General features: G+C 44.2%; 3 long non-coding RNA genes across 3 annotated transcripts; 1 reads left to right on the forward strand and 2 right to left on the reverse strand.

Moving 5' to 3' along the window:
* Positions 1-5,308: 5,308 nt before the first annotated feature.
* On the forward strand, positions 5,309-7,638 carry LOC311136190. Its single transcript, XR_014613851.1, has 3 exons — positions 5,309-6,025; positions 6,271-6,489; positions 6,584-7,638. It is a non-coding gene; the product is annotated as an uncharacterized lncRNA (long non-coding RNA).
* Positions 7,639-7,877: 239 nt separating this feature from the next.
* LOC311136191 lies at positions 7,878-9,767 on the reverse strand. Its single transcript, XR_014613852.1, has 4 exons — positions 9,714-9,767; positions 9,502-9,591; positions 9,089-9,402; positions 7,878-8,534 (listed from the first exon to the last, which is right to left on the reverse strand). It is a non-coding gene; the product is annotated as an uncharacterized lncRNA (long non-coding RNA).
* Positions 9,768-9,792: 25 nt separating this feature from the next.
* Positions 9,793-12,240, reverse strand: LOC311136192. The gene is made up of 6 exons (XR_014613853.1): positions 12,082-12,240; positions 11,861-11,980; positions 11,440-11,746; positions 11,273-11,352; positions 10,975-11,027; positions 9,793-9,896 (listed from the first exon to the last, which is right to left on the reverse strand). It is a non-coding gene; the product is annotated as an uncharacterized lncRNA (long non-coding RNA).
* Positions 12,241-20,712: the final 8,472 nt, after the last annotated feature.

The raw sequence follows: 20,712 nt of genomic DNA on the forward strand, positions 1-20,712 counted from the left end.
GCTTGGTGCGGGGTGCGGGAACAAGCCGGACCGGGCTGACGACGCGCACCACTGGCTTGGTGCGGGGAGCAGGAACGGGCCGGACCGGGCTGACGACGCGCACCACTGGCTTGGTGCGGGGAGCAGGAACAGGCCGGACCGGGCTGGTGACGCGCACCACAGGCTTGGTGCGGGGAGCAGGAACGGGCCGGACCGGGCTGACGACGCGCACCACTGGCTTGGTGCGGGGAGCAGGAACAGGCCGGACCGGGCTGGCGACGCGCACCACTGGCTTGGAGTCAACATGGGCCAGAATCCCTTTGGAACGCTTTCGACACCTTGTAGAGTCCATGCCCCGACAAATGGAGGCGGTTCTGAGCAACAGGGGGTGCAACTCAATATTAGAAAGGTGTTCATAATGTTTTGTACACTCAGTGTATGTAGGCCTACATGTTTTTAAACAGTACAGTATCACACATCACAGTACAATGCCATAAAGCGTGGGCCAGTAGTACATGTAAATCAACTTAAAGTTGGTTTTTATTTCCATATGCAAAGAATAAAGCATAATTGTTCATGTAATAATGTAATATTAGCCTCATAACAACTCCAGGAATAGGAAATAGTGATGAAATAATCAAATAAATGAAAAGACAGAGACAAATGCTTTTGAACTACTATTTATTTTATTTGAAAATGTAAAATTCAGTGCAAAGTAATGTAGTCCACTAGTGTCTAGATCCATGTTAGGTGGCAAAGTGTGACAAGAATCCTGTGGGGAGAGAAAACAAGAGAATACATTAATTTAATAGGTGTTAACTAATCAGGGTTCAACGAAGCACTTCAAGTCCTCAATTCCAGAGAGAGAGAGAGAGAGAGAGAGAGAGAGAGAGAAGGGAGAAGAGAGAGAGAGAGAGAGAGAGAGAGAGAGAGAGAGAGAGAGAGAGAGAGAGAGAAGAGAGAGAGAGGAGAAGAGAAGTGTGGCCCTTCAGGTCTCTGCAGTAGGACTACATGCTGGCCATGAGGTACTCCAGGTGGTACTCCAGGAGGCTGGAGAGCTCAGTGACCAGAGACTCTCGGTTAAAGTACCAGGCCAGCTGCTGCCCAAACATGTCATCTAGCAGAGCCATCAGCCCGCCCTGAAGGGAACACCACACAACACATAGAAAATGGCTCTGAGCTACTAGCTTATCAATAGGAGAGAGACAATGAGAGTTACTCCCCCTAAAACGGCATTGAAACCCTGTTAACCAGGAACGAGTAAAGAGGAAGTAAACTAGTAATAAGGAAGAAAACAGGAAGTAAACTCTTGACTCGTACATTGAGCAGCAACAGGTATCTCTCAGCCTTTGGCTCAATGCTGGCAACACTGGGCAGGAAGGAGTACAGGAGAGCGTACAGACGCTCCATGAACCCACCAGGTTGCTAAAGTAAACAGAGGAGGAGAGAAGAGAAATTGAAGTGAAATTGCTAATAGACAGACATCTAAACATTTACCAGTGAGATGCTACTTACCACCATCAGGGATTTCTGAGCTGTCATCATCCCAAACAGCACCAGCTCAAAAAGGACATCTATCAGGTTAACATGATGGATCTAGGACAAGAAAACACGTTTGGAGAAAATAGGAATGATTTCAAATAGATCAGCTACTGTGCCGTATAAAAGACATGCATGTGGAAGAACTCAAAGTGAGACTTGAAAGAGTTAATTAACTCACCTTTGCCTCAGCCAGCTCCCTCTCAATGTCAATCTGCTTGGAGGGGTCACTCAGGTAGTCCACAAAGTCGTTATAGGCACGGATGAATTCGGCCTCGTCCTATCACAAAGCAAAGAGCAGTGATGTTAGTGCACAGAACACATTTCCCACCGAGGACGCTCTCTTTCCCTTGAAGGACAATGAGTTAGTGAGCTACCATCTGGTGGACCTGAACCAGTGCGCCCAGTAGGACCTTTCCCGCCACAAACAGATGGTTCCTGCTCAGGGTGGAACCGAGCAGGGTCTAGAGAAGAGGGAAGAGTTAGGGTGAGACACCCATCTTCCTCTAGGAGACAGACAGAACAGGAAGACACAGAGAGTCAAAGAAAAGTGGGTCCACTCACAGTAAAGGCCTGGCGCAGGGAGACGAGCCTCAGGCCGATGTCCTCCACTCTCTTGGTGGTAAGGTAGAGGCTGTGGAAGAGAGGGAATGGAGCATGTCAATGGGGGATAACAGCATTGTGACCACTATCCTTCAGCATCTGACAAGGTCAGACTACACACACATTTAGAGGGACTCACTTTAGCAGAGGAACCTCCCTCTCCTCAGGCAGCAGGTCCTCCTCCCAGCCCTACAATAACAGAACAATTATTCAACATCAGTGACCAATGTAATGACATGACAAACAATGGGTCAATCGAAGGATCTTAATGCTACTAGTCAATAGTATGTGTATGTGTGTGTGTAACATCTGACCTCATAGCAGTTGTGGCCATCAGGCTCTGGCTCAGTGAACTGCTGAGTGGTGGGCGTAGAGACGGAGGCAGCCTCCGACCACGCCGAGGAGGAGAGCAGCCCATCCAGCCCCATGTGGAGAGTGGCGTACACCACCGAGACATCAGTTTGCTGCTCAAAACACACACACACACACAACACACGTTAATAGAAAACAGACCATATCTAATGGAAAATGCCCTGTAATTTCTATTCTATATACATAGGAAATTGTTTATTTACCTGGTAGCAGCCATGCGTCACGGCCACAGACGTCTCGTGGCGGAGGTGAGACGCATACTGGGTCACCCTGCCAGCCACATACTGACAGAGAGAAACGACATGTTAAGGCCAAACGGAATAAGTGAAGAAAAGCCTAATCTAATACTAATTCAGTAGTATTTACATCTTACCTGGATCCAAGAGATGGACTGCACCTTGGTGGCACAGTAGGGGATGCCCTCTGGACTAAGTCTGTGTGTCTCCTTGGAGATGGCCCACACCAGTTGAGTCTCCAGGCCTCGAACCCTACTCACATGGTGCATCCTCACCACCACCTGCTGTGGAGTGAAACAACAAGACAACATCAACAAAACAACATCAGCCATCGCTGTAACATATTTCCATCAAGATCACATGACACTGACGATGTAGATTAGGATTAGGTAGTGACAAAGACACATACCTGGGATCCCCCACGCATGTAGGTGATAATGGGGCTGATGAACTGGAAAGTTCTCCAAGCTTTAGCCACCGGACCGGCATTGTTCTGCACAAGAGGGGGTTGACATTACAATACATTCAGGTTAGAAACAGCAAACATTGCAACAGTGATGTGACTGTGTGTGTGGGTCTCTTACCCTGATCACAACAGGCCCACAGTACAGGGAGCTAAACCTAATCGGTATCAACTGCCAATTACCAGTGGCCTCCTAAAGCAGAAAGCAGACAACAAAGATTTTTAGAATGTCAAAGTGACACAAATTGAATATCTGGGATACTTTTCAAACATAAAACTTTCTGAAAATTGTACCTCAAGGATAGTCAGCACATCTGGCACCTCCTCAAGGATGGCTGGCAGCAATGGTACACCCGGCACATCATCCAATGGCACAACCAACTGGACCTCATCCATGGCAGTTGATTCTAAAATTAGGAACATTGGAATACAAACAAACAAATGTTAGGATGTAAAACGTATCGAGCTAACTAGTACTACTAGTTCAAAAGTGCATCTCTTAGCAAAAGTTACTAAAGTTAACGTTAGCTTGCAAGTATGGATTACAGAAATACACAACATTTCACAAATTACATTTATATTGTTAAATGTGGTCAAATAAGAAGTTTAAACTCAACATACCCTCTTCAAAGTCGATGTCGCTGTCCACCTCCCGACGATTGCGAACCCTGCAAAACGGAAAAAGACAACAAAAACAACCCACAAATGAATTTGAACAACCTGTCGACGCAGTAGACCGCCGACATCCACGCACTCTCTCCACCAATTTTGAAAAGCACCCAGGCATTTTCCAGTCGATCTTTCAGTCTCAGGTCTCAAAAATCAGTCAAGTTTGTTGTTGTTGAACAGCAAACTGAAGTTGTTGTTGTTTTCGAACAGAAAACGTTCAATAGAACGCTGAGATGTTCTATCGGTTAGATGTCTCTTGGCAACACATATTTTTGAAAATTGTTGTTTACAAAATTGACAGCTGTGTTGCCATAGAAATGAGTTTGGAACTCTATGCTTACCATTCTAATTCTATAAAAATTCCATTCCTAGTCATCATTCTAATTCTATTGACCCTATTTTGTCACCAGAGGATTTCCTATGTTGTTGGTATAATATAAAACAAAAATACAAAATGTTCTTTTTAAGTCACTAGCTAGGTCAATGGCCCATTGAAATGTTTTAGCATGTTTCATGGAAGTTGTTGTTGTTGTTGAACTTCTGAAAGTCTGGCTTTGGCTCAGTGGATAATAAAGTATTGTGGAGCACAGACAACCCGGTTTAAAATATATTGACCAAATTCAGACAAGGGGGGCAAAGCCACAGCCCACTGAGGTAGGAGAGCACTGAAGTATCTGCATAATAATAATCCATATCTCTTTTATAAACAGGATAGTATCATTGATTATATAAAAGTGCATGTATGAATTAGTCTGATTGACCTTTTTTCATGGCAGGTTCACCTTCTGAAGCCGGACGAGGTTCCCAAAGCGTGCTGCGCACCCACCAAGCTCAGTCCCATCTCCGTACTCTTCTACGACGACAACAACAATGTGATCCTAAAGAAGCATCGCAACATGGTGGTCAAGACCTGTGGATGCCTGTGACACCTGTGGTAGCCCATCTATTCTACATCATTTTTATAAACTTGACTACCATTGTTCCAAAAGATACAAACGGGGTAATATACCTTGCAGCCAGCAGTTGATAGCAATAATCTGGCAATATGCGTATAAATAGTATGTATCTACACTGAACAAAAATATAAACGCAACAATTTCAAAGATTTTACTGAGTTACAGTTCATATTACGGTGGCCGGGAAGTGCAAAGCAACATTACAAAGAATGAAACACTTTTACAAAGCTCGAGACAAATTTACATTTTGGAAAACAAATTTACATTTTGGAAAACAAATTTACATTTTGGAAGACAAATTTACATTTTATAAAACAAATTTACATTTTATAAAACAAATTTACATTTTATAAAACAAATTAACAAGACGCAAAACACTTTTACCAGTCCCGAAACAAATTTACAAATGACAGATTCGTCACGGAAAGGGGATGTACCATATACCGGAAGTGACACGGAAGTGATGAGCGTGGTCTTTTCGTATTGTTTATGGTGACCGCCCGAACATGGACTGCGGCCGAGGGATGTTTTGCCCGTTTTGTGGCAAACACATGAACAGCTTAACGCGGTTTTGCTTTACGTGTGGTCGGTGTTTGGAGTTTTTAAAGGACGCGGACCAGACGGAAACACCAGACATACTGCATCATTGCGTTCAATATTTTAACGAGGGTCACTCGTACGCTGTAATCGTGGACATGATGTCAAGTCTACACGGTGTAAACATCAGCTTGAGGACTCTTAAAAGTAAACTGAACGAAGCCGGGTTGTACCGCAGAAAGGATTATTCCTCGCCAAACGCCGTGAGTAACGCCATCAGATTTGAACTTCGTGGACCTGGACAACTACTCAATGGGACCTAACTATATGTGGCACGCAGATGGTTATGACAAACTTAAGCCATTCGGTTTGGCCATTTCGGGATGCATAGATGGATTTTCACGTAAAGTATTGTGGCTTCAATGTGGACCAACAAATAATAACCCAACAGTGATTGCTCACTATTTCATGTCATGTGTGCGAAACCTCGGTATCATCCCCATGAGACTGAGGACTGATTGCGGCACTGAGAACGGCATAATGGCTGCAATTCAATGTACCCTACGCCACCATTACAGTGACTACTACTCTGGAGCGTCCAGCCACATGTACGGCTCATCTATAAATAACCAGCGTATTGAGTCCTGGTGGTCTATATTTAGAAAGGGAAGGTGAGTTGTCTTCATAAAGGGTCATTGCATCTTTTGGTCATTCGATTTTCTTCTCAGGAACGATTAATGAAAAACGAGCACAATAATTATCAATACAAATTTGTAAAGCAAATCCTGCCCGTCAGGAAAAGTAGCTGTTCCTGAAAAGAAAATCGAATGACCAAAAGATGCACAGACCATACATTTCATTATAACTAACCTTTATTATTTATAGTATAACTAAACATTTGTATCCATTTCTATAGGTCTCAGTTCTGGATGGAGTTATTTGCCGACCTTAGAGATGCCGGATACTTCAACGGGAGTCATGAGCATCAATGCCTATTGAGATATTGCTTTGGTGATGTTATTCAGAAGGACTTGGATGAGTGTGTGAGACTGTGGAACAGCCACAGGATTCACCCTTCCAGAACAGCAGCATGTCCAGGAGGAGTGCCCAATGAACTTTACTACTTACCACACAGGTGATACATTGGTGATAATAAACAGATAAAAGCATTAATGTAACGTTTTAGCTTAAATGAAAATAAATGCAATTATGTATTCTATTTAACATAGGTTTGGCTCCAGAGACTGCGGATTTCAAAGTGAACAAGCTGAACTGGATGCCCTTCCTGAGGCTAGCCTGTCAATGACTCCTTGTGGGGACCCAAACATGCAGGAGTACTTGGACTTTGCCATGGAACACAATCAGTTACAGAAGCCAGACAACTGGGAGTCTGCATCTGAACTGTACATGAAACTAAAAGAAATGGCTCAGCTATGAAATGATCAAAAAGGGAGGGTTTTTTGTAGTGGTGGAATACTGCTGTCTGAACACAATATTTATGAATCTGTCACCCAAAGCTTAATTGTTTTTAAGTGTGAAGTAAATTAATCAAAAATAGTAATCAGTATTTATTACACTTTTGTAGTATTGAGAGTAATGGATCTAAAACATTTTCAAAATGTTTACTGTGAGAAAAGAACATGCTCACATACAGTAACATTATAAAAACAACTTTGGCAATTGCACTTTAAAAGTGCACCTTTAATAGGGTTGGGCATCAAGAACCAATTCCTACTTGGAATAGTTTAAAAAATTACGATTCCATCGGAATTGTTTCTTTATTGGAATCGTTTTGGAGGATTGGGTTTCAAATCTGATCATGGGTTCCAAATTTAACATGCGCAAGTTTTGGTTTCTGTAGCGGCCAGGTGCTTGTTGTGTTGCAGCCATGGAGCACAGTAAGCGGTGCTCTAGTGTGGCTTTATTTTACATTGAAAAAGCCCCGTCAAACTGCAACCCACCTTTGAATCAAAATAAAACTTTCCTCTTATTTGTGAAATAAGCATGTGACCCGTTTCAACTCCACCACTCAAAGAATCGGAATCGAGAATCGATAAGAACCGGAATCAAAAGGAAGAATCGGAATTGGAATCAGAATCGTTAAAATCTAAATGATGCCCAACCCTAACCTTTAACAACAACAACTTTTTCAGAGTCTTAACTCTAGGGGTCATCCATCATCTAGGGGTCATCCTCATCAGCCTACACACAATACATCATAATGACAAAGCAAAAACAAGTTTTTAGAAATTGTAGCAAATTTAATAAAAATTAAAAACTGGAATATCACATTCGCACAAGTTAATTAACCATTTTCTCAGTACACTGTTGAAGCACCTTTGGAAGTAATTCCAGCCTGGATTCCTCGTGTATGAAGCTACAGGCTTTACACACAACATCACCACACTCTTTATATCTGATTTTCAGGGACATTTACAAGAGATACTAAAACCTCTCTGCATGTCAGGATCTCTATGAGAACTGAGGGCAGAAATAGATCCATGTGTAAATGACACTGCTACAGTATGGAGCAGGTGGTTGGATAAACAGCAGCAAGTCATCAAGGGTTTGATGGGTAAAGTGAGCCTCAAACCATCACTCTGCTGCCAGATGTGCAGCAGAGGTGGATGGATCACTTTAAGGGGTAACTGGACTGATTTTCCTCTATGGAAGAGTTAGTCAGGAGGAGAAACCTAAGATCTAATTTCTGTTTTTGCTTTGTCATTATGATGTATTGTGTGTAGATTGATGAGGAAAAGGATTTAAATATATTTTAAATTGAATCTATAAAAGGTGTGCAGACTTAATGAAGGCACTGTAGTTTGACACAGAATGAAGTAACATCACATATCCGTTGAAATACACTAAGGTACAAATTCTGATTAAGGACAAATTGATAACAGATATACATACTTGCATAAACCAAAGATGGGGACCATGAGGCATTTCAAACAAAAAAATCATACATAAATAAATAAAAATCTCATCACTACAAATATCATCTTACCTGTCAATTACAGATGAGTTGCGGTCAATGGTATACCATTGGAGGTAGTCTGACACGATTTCTTTCTTTTCTTCCACAGTAGCCACATGTCTCAGACAACCTGCTGTCTGTAACATTGTGCTGTGTCTCATCATACATTCTTGCAGAGCATCCAATGAAGCAGCATTCTCAATCTGAAAGACATGAAAATGGGCAAAAACACCCCAGTCAATAACTGTATGCACTGTATCTCCTTGCCTATTTTTTAAATAACGTACATAGCAAGGTGTAATCTTACACTATCAAAAACTAATAAATTAATTAAATATATTCCGCACGTGATATAGGAAGTAAACATTGTCTCAAAAACACTGCAGTAAGTATGAAAAACTCTGCCCTACCATACCCTTATGCTATTCTCACCTCTTGCAAAGCTTTCCCTATTTCTTCATCAGTTATTAAATTATTTGTTGCTTTGAATGAAGGCTGGCCTGCAAGATAATGTACAAGATCTTCTGACAGGAAATGGGGTCCTGGACCTCCATGCACAACTGACACAGCAATCATCTTTCCTGCCAAGTAGTATTCATCCTCCCTAACAGCTGTGAATGAATTCATATTGCAAAATTAAAACAATGCATTACTGTATATACTGTAATATGCAAGCATATGTCATGTGATATATCTGGTCAATGAGCATTAACCAACCATTAGTAGCCTATAGTACACATCCAACCAATATGCATACCCTTTGCATTGTAGACCAAGAACCGATGTCCTTCTGGTCCATCAAAAATGGGCCGGTCTTTTAGGTGTTTCATCAGTAGAGTTAAAAACTCTCGTCTTGGACCACCAGTGTCAATTCCCTCTTCCAGAACACCAGTATCATCAGTAAATTTCACCAGCATGTCACAGGTTTCAGAATATGTTGTACGCTTGAAACCTCTGACTGCCCCATCCCAAACATTATCCCTTGAGATGTTAAACCAGCTGACTTTTTTATGATCAATAGGAAGAGACAGGTTTGCTACGATGTCAGGTAATGCAATGTCCGTCTCCTCCCTGTAATGACAAAAAGTTAATTCATTTGTGGATATTCCAGATATACAAGAACTATTGTACAGTGAAAAAACTGGAGTGCTATAGTCAAAAGCATATTACATTGCTGTGTGTTGGAAATTCTTCACATTGACAGCAACCGGCTCTTCGTCCTCCTGCTCAACATTTGGTGAATACAGGTCTGTGTATTTACTGTTGGGAAATTGCCATTTCCATGTTAAAACATCTTACAAACAAAAATGTCTTCCCCATGTAATCAGTTCAATACATTTAAATTATGTCAGTCATTATCTTTTCTTTTTTTTTTTACTTACCTGTAGCAAGACATTTTTTCTGGATTTGCTTCCGGTGGATCCAGATCCTCAGAATCAGATATTACTAACTGAAAAAAAGATTAAAATGTCTGAAACAACAACACTGAAAGCAAGAAATGTCATGCTGCCACACTCTGCCTTATTACCTGTCCAGGCTGAATTGTTGATTGTCCTGGTGCATCTCTGAAACATGATAAAACATATTAAAATGATTAGCTCCATGATAAAGGCTATAATGTAGCTTTGAGTAGCATGTAGTAGTAGAGGGAACAGAAAGATGTATTAAAAAAAAAGATTATTTTGAGAACATGTGGATAGGAGCGCTTCCTGGACTCAAATCTGAGTTAGTTTGAGTTTCTTTTTTAATGGAAAAGGTATAAAATAAAAGAAAGCTCAAACTACTATTTTTTAACTATTAAAATGCTTGTATTGCAAGTGGCCAAGCCATACAGAACCAATTTAAAAGAACTTTAATGCGTTTTTGCATCTAGCCTTCGTCAGCGAGTCAAACAGATGAAATGAGAGACAATGGGTATTTTCTAGTGTCCAAGGTGTTCTGGGCTAGAGTAGGTGTTGTAGACATCTTAAAACCAGTAGGTGTCCTTCAGGCCTACAATAGTCAAATCATGTAAACATTATGTATATGGATGTGTCCCATGTTTCCTATTGGTGGATTACCACTAGAAAAAACCCAGTGTCTCTCATTACATCTATTTGACTCCCTGACAAAGGCTAGATGCCGAAACGTGTTGGAGTTCTTTAAGTTGGTTCTGGATGACCGTGCCACTTCAGTAAAGGCCTATAGTACCTATGCAGGATCGACAGTGATGTGGGACATATGAATGGACAGTGGATACCCCCCACTTCATTCTCACGTGTTTTTTTTAAATGGTTTGGTTAATTTTTGTTTATTCAACTGCAAGAGCAACTGTATTTCAGTGGGTTTATTCTGTAAAGCTCTGCTCACACAGGCAGCTGTGGGTCCTTTAGGTAGGGAGCGAGGGGGCACCGCAGTCAGTTACAGAAACAGCTGATAGCATGTAGCAACGTTGAGCTTATGTGCAGCAATATAAATGTATGTATAATGTGTATGTGAATAAGTAGTGAAATATCTGCTAGTAGTTTTATCAGTTTTGTGAGTTAAATAAAAAAAAAGGTGAAATTGCACTTTACCTGGTAGTGAAAGCACTGTAGCCCAACAAAATATGAATTATTATTGCACGTGTGAAAATTCCTTTGTGTCCAAGTGTGCAACACCTACCTTTCATCGTCCAGCTTGTGTTTGGGAGTACTTCGATTTTGTGGTTCAAAAACCTGAGAGGAAACGGATAAAATGATCAACAACTTTCAACAGGTTCCATTATTTTTCCATTACCACATACAGTATATATCAATGCTGAATGGTTGTCTGTGTTACTGTATAATAGTTACTGCAAAATAATCAAAACAAGCCTTTTTCCACTAAAATATTGACCAGGACATCTAATTAATAAATTATATGAAAATGAATAAATACAAACATACATAAACATTTTTAAAAAGAGAAATAACTGATGTACCAAAGTGTCAGCACGATTGAGTTCAGCTGTGCTCCTTGTTGTGATGACAATTTCAGAATCAGAGTCTGAGGTATCATCCACTGAAAAAAATAATTCAAACAACCATTATCTATCCTCCAGCAGAGTATCTAAATATGTAAAAATATTGAATCATGAGATCCACTAACCTCTTTTATAGTGTTTTTCTAGGCAAATGAAAAAAGTGATCCTGGAATATGCCTTTCCTATTTCCTTTTTATATTCTGCCAATTTGAATGGCCTTTCTGACCCAGGCACATGAACCACCTCTGAGCAGTCTGGATACAAAAGGACATAAGGTCCTTCGTGCATGTCCTTGTTAAATGTTGTCATTTTCTGGACAGCTTGTTTCAGTAGATCAGGTGCTGCTACCTCTGGGTCTGTAAATAACTGTAGTGTTTTCCCTCTTAGAGGTTTTAAATCAGTTCCACTTGGCACCATCAATCCTACGTTTATCTAGTAAAATAACAAAGATATAATTAATGTATACATAGGTAAAATAAATATACACAAACACACAAATACATATAGAGCATTGCAAAATTGTATAGGACGGTCAGTACACCTTACCTGGACGTGTTCTTTCTTTAGGCCTATATCTTCCTTTTGGCCCATAGTTAAAAGACTGTCGTTCTTTTGATTTCGAGCTTCTGTACTCCATGAACTGTTTGTATGATGGGCATGGTTGTTCTGCAGAAATGGACAGAGTTCCGAAACAGAAAGTTAGAAGCCGCTCAAAAAATCATTAGCGTTACTGTCCTTAGCTAGCGTTTTGGTTTTGCTAAACTTACTTTGCATAGCACTGTCCGGCTGTCGAGACGTCCCCTGTGTTTCCAATGTTTCCGTCTTGTCCGCGTCCTTTAAAAACTCCAAACACCGACCACACGTAAAGCAAAACCGCGTTAAGCTGTTCATGTGTTTGCCACAAAACTGGAAAAACATCCCTCGGCCGCAGTCCATGTTCGGGCGGTCACCATAAACTTATTTGACGCCATAAACTCCACAACAACAATACGAAAAGACCACGCTCATCACTTCCGTGTCACTTCCGGTATATGGTACATTCCCTTTACGTGACGATTCTGTCATTTGTAAATTTGTTTCGGGACTGGTAAAAGTGTTTTGCGTCTTGTTAATTTGTTTTCTAAAATGTAAATTTGTTTTATAAAATGTTAATTTGTTTTATAAAATGTTAATTTGTTTTATAAAATGTTAATTTGTTTTCCAAAATGTAACAAAATGTAAATTTGTTTTCCAAAATGTAAATTTGTCTCGAGCTTTGTAAAAGTGTTTCATTCTTTGTAATGTTGCTTTGCACTTCCCGGCCACCGTATCATATAAGGAAATCAGTCAATTAAAATACACTGCTAAAAAAAATAAAGGGAACACTAAAATAACACATCCTAGATCTGAATGAATGAAATAATCTTATTAAATACTTTTTTCTTTACATAGTTGAATGTGCTGACAACAAAATCACACAAAAATTATCAATGGAAATCAAATGTATCAACCCATGGAGGTCTGGATTTGGAGTCACCCTCAAAATTAAAGTGGAAAACCACACTACAGGCTGATCAAACTTTGATGTAATGTCCTTAAAACAAGTCAAAATGAGGCTCAGTAGTGTGTGTGGCCTCCACGTGCCTGTATGACCTCCCTACAACGTCTGGGCATGCTCCTGATGTGGTGGCGGATGGTCTCCTGAGGGATCTCCTCCCAGACCTGGACTAAAGCATCCGTCAACTCCTGGACAGTCTGTGGTGCAACGTGGCGTAGGTGGATGGAGCGAGACATGATGTCCCAGATGTGCTCAATTAGATTCAGGTCTGGGGAACGGGGCGGGCCAGTCCATAGCATCAATGCCTTCCTCTTGCAGGAACTGCTGACACACTCCAGCCACATGAGGTCTAGCATTGTCTTGCATTAGGAGGAACCCAGGGCCAACCGCACCAGCATATGGTCTCACAAGGGGTCTGAGGATCTCATCTCGGTACCTAATGGCAGTCAGGCTACCTCTGGCGAGCACATGGAGGGCTCTGCGGCCCCCCAAAGAAATGCCACCCCACACCACGACTGACCCACCGCCAAACTTGCTGGAGGATGATGCTGGCAGCAGAACGTTCTCCACGGCGTCTCCAGACTCTGTCACGTCTGTCACATGTGCTCAGTGTGAACCTGCTTTCATCTGTGAAGAGCACAGGGCGCCAGTGGCGAATTTGCCAATCTTGGTGTTCTCTGGCAAATGCCAAACGTCCTGCACGGTGTTGGGCTGTAAGCACAACCCCCACCTGTGGACGTCGGGCCCTCATACCACCCTCATGGAGTCTGTTTCTGACCGTTTGAGCAGACACATGCACATTTGTGGCCTGCTGGAGGTCATTTTGCAGGGCTCTGGCAGTGCTCCTCCTGCTCCTCCTTGCACAAAGGCGGAGGTAGCAGTCCTGCTGCTGGGTTGTTGCCCGCCTACGGCCTCCTCCACGTCTCCTGATGTCCTGGCCTGTCTCCTGGTAGCGCCTCCATGCTCTGGACACTACGCTGACAGACACAGCAAACCTTCTTGCCACAACTCGCATTGTTGTGCCGTCCTGGATGAGCTGCACTACCTGAGCCACTTGTGTGGGTTGTAGACTCCGTCTCATGCTACCACTAGAGTGAAAGCACCGCCAGCATTCAAAAGTGACCAAAACATCAGCCAGGAAGCATAGGAACTGAGAAGTGGTCTGTGGTCACCACCTGCAAAACCAGTCCTTTATTGGGGGTGTCTTGCTAATTGCCTATAATTTCCACCTGTTGTCTATTCCATTTGCACAACAGCATGTGAAATTTATTGTCAATCAGTGTTGCTTCCTAAGTGGACAGATTGATTTCACAGAAGTGTGATTGACTTGGAGTTACATTGTGTTGTTTAAGTGTTCCCTTAATTTTTTGGAGCAGTGTAAATTCCTTAGGCCCTAATCTATGGATTTCACATGAATGGGAATACAGATGTGCATCTGTTGGTCACAGATACCTTTTTAAATAAAGATAGGTGCGTGGATCAGAAAACCAGTCAGTATCTGGTGTGACCACCATTTGCCTCATGCAGCGGGACACATCTCCTTAGCATAGAGTTGATCAAGCTGTTGATTGAGGCCTGTAGAATGTTGTCCCACTCCTCTTCGATGGTTTTGCGAAGTTGCTGGATACTGGCAGGAACTGGAACACGCTGTCATGCACGTCGATCCAGAGCATTCCAAACATGCTCAATGGGTGAGATGTCTTGTGAATATGCAGGCCATGGAAGAATTGTGACATTTTCAGCTCCCAGGAATTGTGTACAGATCCTTGCGACATGGGACTGTGCATTATCATGCTGAAATATGAGGTTTTGGCGGCTGTTGAATGGCACAACAATGGGCCTCAGGATCTCGTCACGGTATCTCTGTGCATTCAAATTGCCATCGATAAAATGCAATTGTGTTTGTTGTCCGTAGCTTATGCCTGCCCATACCGTAATCCCACTGCCACCATGGGGCACTCTGTTCACAACATTGACATCAGCAAACCACTCGGCAACGCGACGCGAGATTCATCCGTGAAGAGCACACTTATTCAGCGTGCCAGGGGCCATCGAAGATGAGCATTTGCCCACTGAAGTCAGTTACGATGCCGAACTGCAGTCAGGTCAAGACCCTGGTGAGTACAACGAGCACGCAGATGGGCTTCCCTGTGACTTTTCTTACAGTTTGTGCAGAAATTATTCAGTTGTGCAATCCCACAGTTTCATCAGTTATCCAGGTGTCTGATCTCAGACGATCCCGCAGGTGAAGAAGCCGGATGTGGAGGTCCTGGGCTGGCGTGGTTACACGTGGTCTGCGGTTGTGAGGCCAGTTGCACTTACGGCCAAATTCTCTAAAATGACATTGGAGGCGGCTTATGGTAGAGAAATTAACATTAAATTCTCTTGCAACAGCTCTGGTGGCCATTCCTGCAGTCAGCATGCCAACTGCACGCTCCCTCAAAACATGAGACATCTGTGACATTGTGTCGTGTGACAAAACTGCACATTTTAGAGTGGCCTGTTATTGTCCCCAGCACAAGGTGTGCTTTTTAATCAGCTTCTTGATATGCCACACCTCTCAGGTGGATGGATTATCTTGGCAAAGGAGAAATACTCACTAACAGGGATGTAAACAAATTGGTGCACCAAATCTGAGAGAAATAAGCTTTTTGTGCGAATGGAACATTTCTGGGATCTTTTATTTCAGCTCATGAAACATGGGACCAACACTTTACATGTTGCATTTATATTTTTGTTCAGTATAATATGTTGATTATTTAGTGTGAGAATGGTATATGAATAACACCTCCTTCATAAAGAAATCCTCAATTGAGATCTTCACATTGGACTTATAACCATACTTAACTCTTGATTAAACTATTCAAATCTACAGTAATTCAGATAATTACATCACCCTTTGTCATATATTCTATGTATCCAATCAAAGCTGTAAAGTACTGTGACATAAGTGCAATGCTAAATTTCTACCCTTTTGATGGCTATGTTGTCTTGTTGAACCATGAATTTCTCATTGTCTCTTTTAGATGTACTAAACATGGTTCAATTAAAAAGCTAAATATATGGACTATATTTGCGTGGCAAAAATGTGTGCATTTCTTTAATTATACTTTTAACCAGCATACGTTAGTAGCAATGGAAAATACCAAATTATCTTTTTTTTGCCGTTTTTCTATATACAGAGGATCCAATACACAGGAATGTGTCATTGTCAACAGATTTCTGGAGGACTGTGTACTGCTATATTTGTAATAAAATAAACTAGAATATTTATTGTAGACGTTGATTTGATGCAGAAGTGAGAGTAAATGCCAGTGAACACAGACCTCCAGAAACTGATCGACACTCCTATCCTAGACAGTGTCACCCCTCTTCAGCTACATAGCATTGCAGTATATTGGAAATATATTGGAAAATGCTTATAAGTATACATTTGTCTGGTATCAGTATAGACGGAATGGCGTTTAACTTGCATTCGGAAGTAACGATTTTCTGCTAGCATTACAAGGCATACATATTCTCTCACACACACAAAACGTAGTCACTGCTTTCCTTCAGAATGGATGAAACAGGCAGAGGAATGCTTTCATATATATTGCCACATTTATTGTAAATGGTCAAATGCAAAAAACAATTGTTACAACGTGGACCCAGAGACTATCAAAAGTGATTTTGGCATTGTTTCGACCAGGGCCTTTTACAGGCAGAACAAGGCTCAGTCTTGGGCAACTAACAAATCCTTTCCACTATGACACCATTGTCAAAGAAAGCAGAAATTATTTGCACAAGAGTGTATGGGAGGAGGTATAGAAAAGAGTTGGGGGCAAAAGTAGGACAGCGGTACACAGATGAGAAAAAGTAACACCATGAAACTTTTAGACGTGTAACAGTCTAGATGGTATTGAATCAGGAATGAATGAAGGAAGCGGCATAGGGAAAAGGGATGTAGGTAGAGTGGGCTCATAGAAGTAAGATGGGTGCTTCAATAGAGTCTGAAGTTGAGGGGTGGTTGGGCATATAAGATGGGGTGCTGGTGAGTGAGAAATAGATGTCATTGTTGCAATAGTTTGTGAGTGGGTGTCACGAATTCTGCCGAGGCTGCTCCTCCTCCTTGCTCGGGCAGGCTTCGGCGTTCGTCGTCCCCGGAGTACTAGCTGCCACCGTTGAATGTTATCGATGTTTGTTTGGTTTTGTCTTCTTTGTACACCTGTTTCCATTTAGTGTTCATTATGTCTCCTATAAGTTTCTCGTTTTGTTTGTAGTTATTTGTGTGTAATTGTACGCCAGTCCGTTGGGGTTGTTGGTTTTTGCATTCTCTTTTTCAAGAGTATTGACGCACTGTTTGCACATCTCTTATATTTAGTGTTTTACGCACTGTCTGCGTATCACGCGCCTCCGTCGTTTGAGGCCCTTTATTTTGTATTGTCCTTTTTCCTGACTAGTAAAGTCTGTTTGGACTAAGCTTCTGTGTCCTGCGCCTGACTCCACCACCACTTAGACATCAGCACCTCTGACAGAATTACACACCATTATGGAGTCAGCAGGAGCAGCGGCGGCACCCGAGTCGCTGGAGGATCGAGTCAGCGGTCAAGACGCCAGGAACCAGCAACTTGGATCCGCCCTGCAGGAGGTGATCAACACTCTGTGCCGATGGGAGAGTGGAGGAGTGCCCACACCTCCTCCAACCTTACCACCACCATCGGTCAGTCCTCCCATCCCAGCTCCGGAATCCAGTGGGATTCGGCTCTCGCTCCCGAGGGCGTATGATGGCACCGCAGCTGGGTGTCAGGGGTTCCTCCTGCAGGTGGAACTCTACCTGGCCACCATACACCCGGCGCCCTCGGGATACGAGAGCGTTTCCGCCCTCATCTCCTGTCTCACCGGCAAGGCGTTGGAGTGGGCCAACGCCGAATGGAGGGGAATAGACGCCGCCACCATCACCTACGCGGAGTTCTCCCGCCGCTTCAGGGCAGTGTTCGATCATCCACCTGAGGGGAAAGCGGCAGGGAAGCATCTATTCTACCTCCGACAGGGGAAGAGGAGTGCACAGGAGTTCGCCCTGGAATTCCGGACTCTAGCGGCGGATGCAGGGTGGAATGAGAGGGCCCTCATCGACCACTATCGATGCAGTCTACGGGAGGACGTTCGTCGAGAGCTGGCCTGCAGGGACACCAACCTATCGTTCGACCAGTTGGTGGACATGTCCATCCGTCTCGATACCCTGCTGGCCACCCGCGGACGCCCCGAGTTGGGGCCGTCCATTCCATCCTCCAGCACCTCCGAGCCGAGCCCAATGGAGCTCGGGGGTGCTGGCGCTAGAGAGAGGAGGAGAGGGAGCCCGAGGGGGGCCGTCCCCTGCACCAACTGTGGCCGTGGAGGGCACACTGCGGCTAGGTGCTGGGGAGGGTCTCCAGGGGGACGGGACAACAGGTCACACACTGGGGAGTCATTTCAGGTGAGTAGGCGCCCCACTTACCCAGAGCTCTCTGTTGTTCACTTATGTATACCTGTAAGATTTCCTCAGGTTGCACCTCATTCCCAGCATAAGGCGCTAGTCGATTCAGGCGCAGCTGGGAATTTTATTGATCAGAATTTTTGTGTAAGGTTAGGGATTCCCCTCCTGCCTGTTGATGCTCCCTTCCCTGTCCATGCACTAGATAGTCGCCCGTTGGGATCGGGGTTGATTAGAGAGGTCACAGCACCACTAAAGATGAGTACGCAGGGGGATCATGAGGACACTATTCAGTTATATCTGATCGACTCTCCTGCGTATCCTGTGGTACTGGGGCTTCCCTGGTTAATCACCCATGATCCCTCCATTTCGTGGCAACAGAGGGCTCTCAAGGAGTGGTCTGCCCAGTGTGTAGGGCGATGTCTAGGTGTTTCCGTGGGGGCGACCTCGGTGGAGAGTCCGAACCAAGTGCCCGCATTGCACATTCCCCCTGAGTATGAGGATTTAGCACTCGTGTTCAGCAAAACGAGGGCGACGCGATTGCCGCCTCATAGACAGGGGGATTGTGCGATAGACCTCCAGACAGGAGCAGCGCTTCCGCGGAGCCATGTGTATCCTCTGTCTCAAGAGGAGAAGGTGGCTATGGAGACATACATAGCCGAGTCTCTGAGACAGGGATACATACTGCCCTCCACTTCCCCTGCGTCCTCGAGTTTCTTTTTTGTGAAGAAGAAGGATGGAGGGTTGCGCCCGTGTATTGATTACCGTAGTCTCAATCAGATCACTGTGAAATACAGTTATCCACTCCCTCTGATTGCGAGTGTGACGGAATCATTACACGGAGCGCGTTTCTTCACAAAACTGGATCTCAGGAGCGCCTACAACTAGGTGCGCATTAGGGAGGGAGATGAATGGAAGACAGCATTTAGTACCACCTCGGGTCATTATGAGTATCTCGTCATGCCATACGGGTTAATGAATGCTCCTTCAGTCTTCCAATCCTTTGTGGACGAGATCTTCCGGGACATGCATGGGCAAGGTGTGGTAGTGTACATTGACGACATTCTAGTGTACTCTTCTACACGAGCCGAGCATGTAGCCCTGGTGCGCCGAGTGTTGGGTAGGCTGTTGGAGCACGACTTGTATGTCAAGGCAGAGAAATGTCTGTTTTTCCAGGAGTCTGTCTCCTTTTTGGGTTATCGGTTGTCCGCGTCAGGGGTAAAGATGGAGGTTGACCGTGTGTCAGCCGTGCGTAATTGGCAAACCCCAACCACGGTTAAAGAGGTGCAGCAGTTTTTGGGTTTTGCCAATTACTACCGGATGTTTATCCGGGGTTTTGGACAGGTGGCAGCTTCCATAACTTCCCTGCTGAAGGGGGGCCCGGTGCGTTTGCAGTGGTCAGCTGAGGCGGACAGGGCATTTGGTAAACTGATGGACCTGTTCACTTCGGCTCCGGTGCTGGCGCATCCGGACCCCACTTTACCATTCCAGGTAGAGGTGGACGCGTCAGAGGCCGGTATTGGGGCCGTACTGTCGCAACGGTCCGGCACGCCACCTAAACTCCGCCCCTGTGCTTTTTATTCCAAGAAGCTCAGCCCAGCGGAGCGAAATTATGACGTAGGGGACAGGGAGCTGTTAGCCGTGGTTCAAGCCCTAAAGGTGTGGAATCATTGGCTTGAGGGGGCTCAACACCCTTTTCTCATTTTGACTGACCACCGTAACCTGGAGTACATCCGGGCAGCTAGGAGATTGAACCCTCGTCAGGCTCGGTGGAACATGTTTCTAACCCGGTTCATATTTAAAATAGCGTACATCCCTGGTGTCAGAACGGTAAGGCAGACGCCCTGTCCCGGCGGTATGACACAGAGGAGAGGTCCATTGAGCCTACTCCCATATTGCCGGAGTCTTGTCTGGTGGCACCGGTGGTGTGAGAGGTCGATGCGGAAATCGAGCGGGCGTCGCGTACCGACCCTAGTCCCCCAGAGTGTCCTGTGGGTCGGACGTACGTTCCGCTCAAAGTTCGTGATCGTCTGATTTATTGGGCTCATACGTCCCCCTCCTCTGGACATCCAGGTATTGGCCGGACAATGCACTGCCTTAGCGCTAAGTACTGGTGGCCAACGTTAGCTAGGGATGTGAGGGTTTATGTCTCCTCCTGCTCGGTGTGCACCCAGTGTAAGGCACCTAGACACCTGCCCAGGGGGAAGTTACTGGATTCGAGACGTCGGATGGGGGGTCTCCAATATCTCGTGGAGTGGGAGGGGTACGGCCCGGAGGAACGGTGCTGGGTGCCTAGGAGGGACATCTTAGATCCATCCCTCCTGACTGAGTTCCACCGTGGTCATCCCACGCGCCCTGCTCCGCGTCCTCCTGGTCGTCCCCGAGGCCGGAGTACTAGCTGCCACCGTT

Source organism: Coregonus lavaretus (assembly GCF_964263955.1).
Source record: "Coregonus lavaretus genome assembly, chromosome: 10".
Taxonomy (NCBI): domain Eukaryota; kingdom Metazoa; phylum Chordata; class Actinopteri; order Salmoniformes; family Salmonidae; genus Coregonus; species Coregonus lavaretus.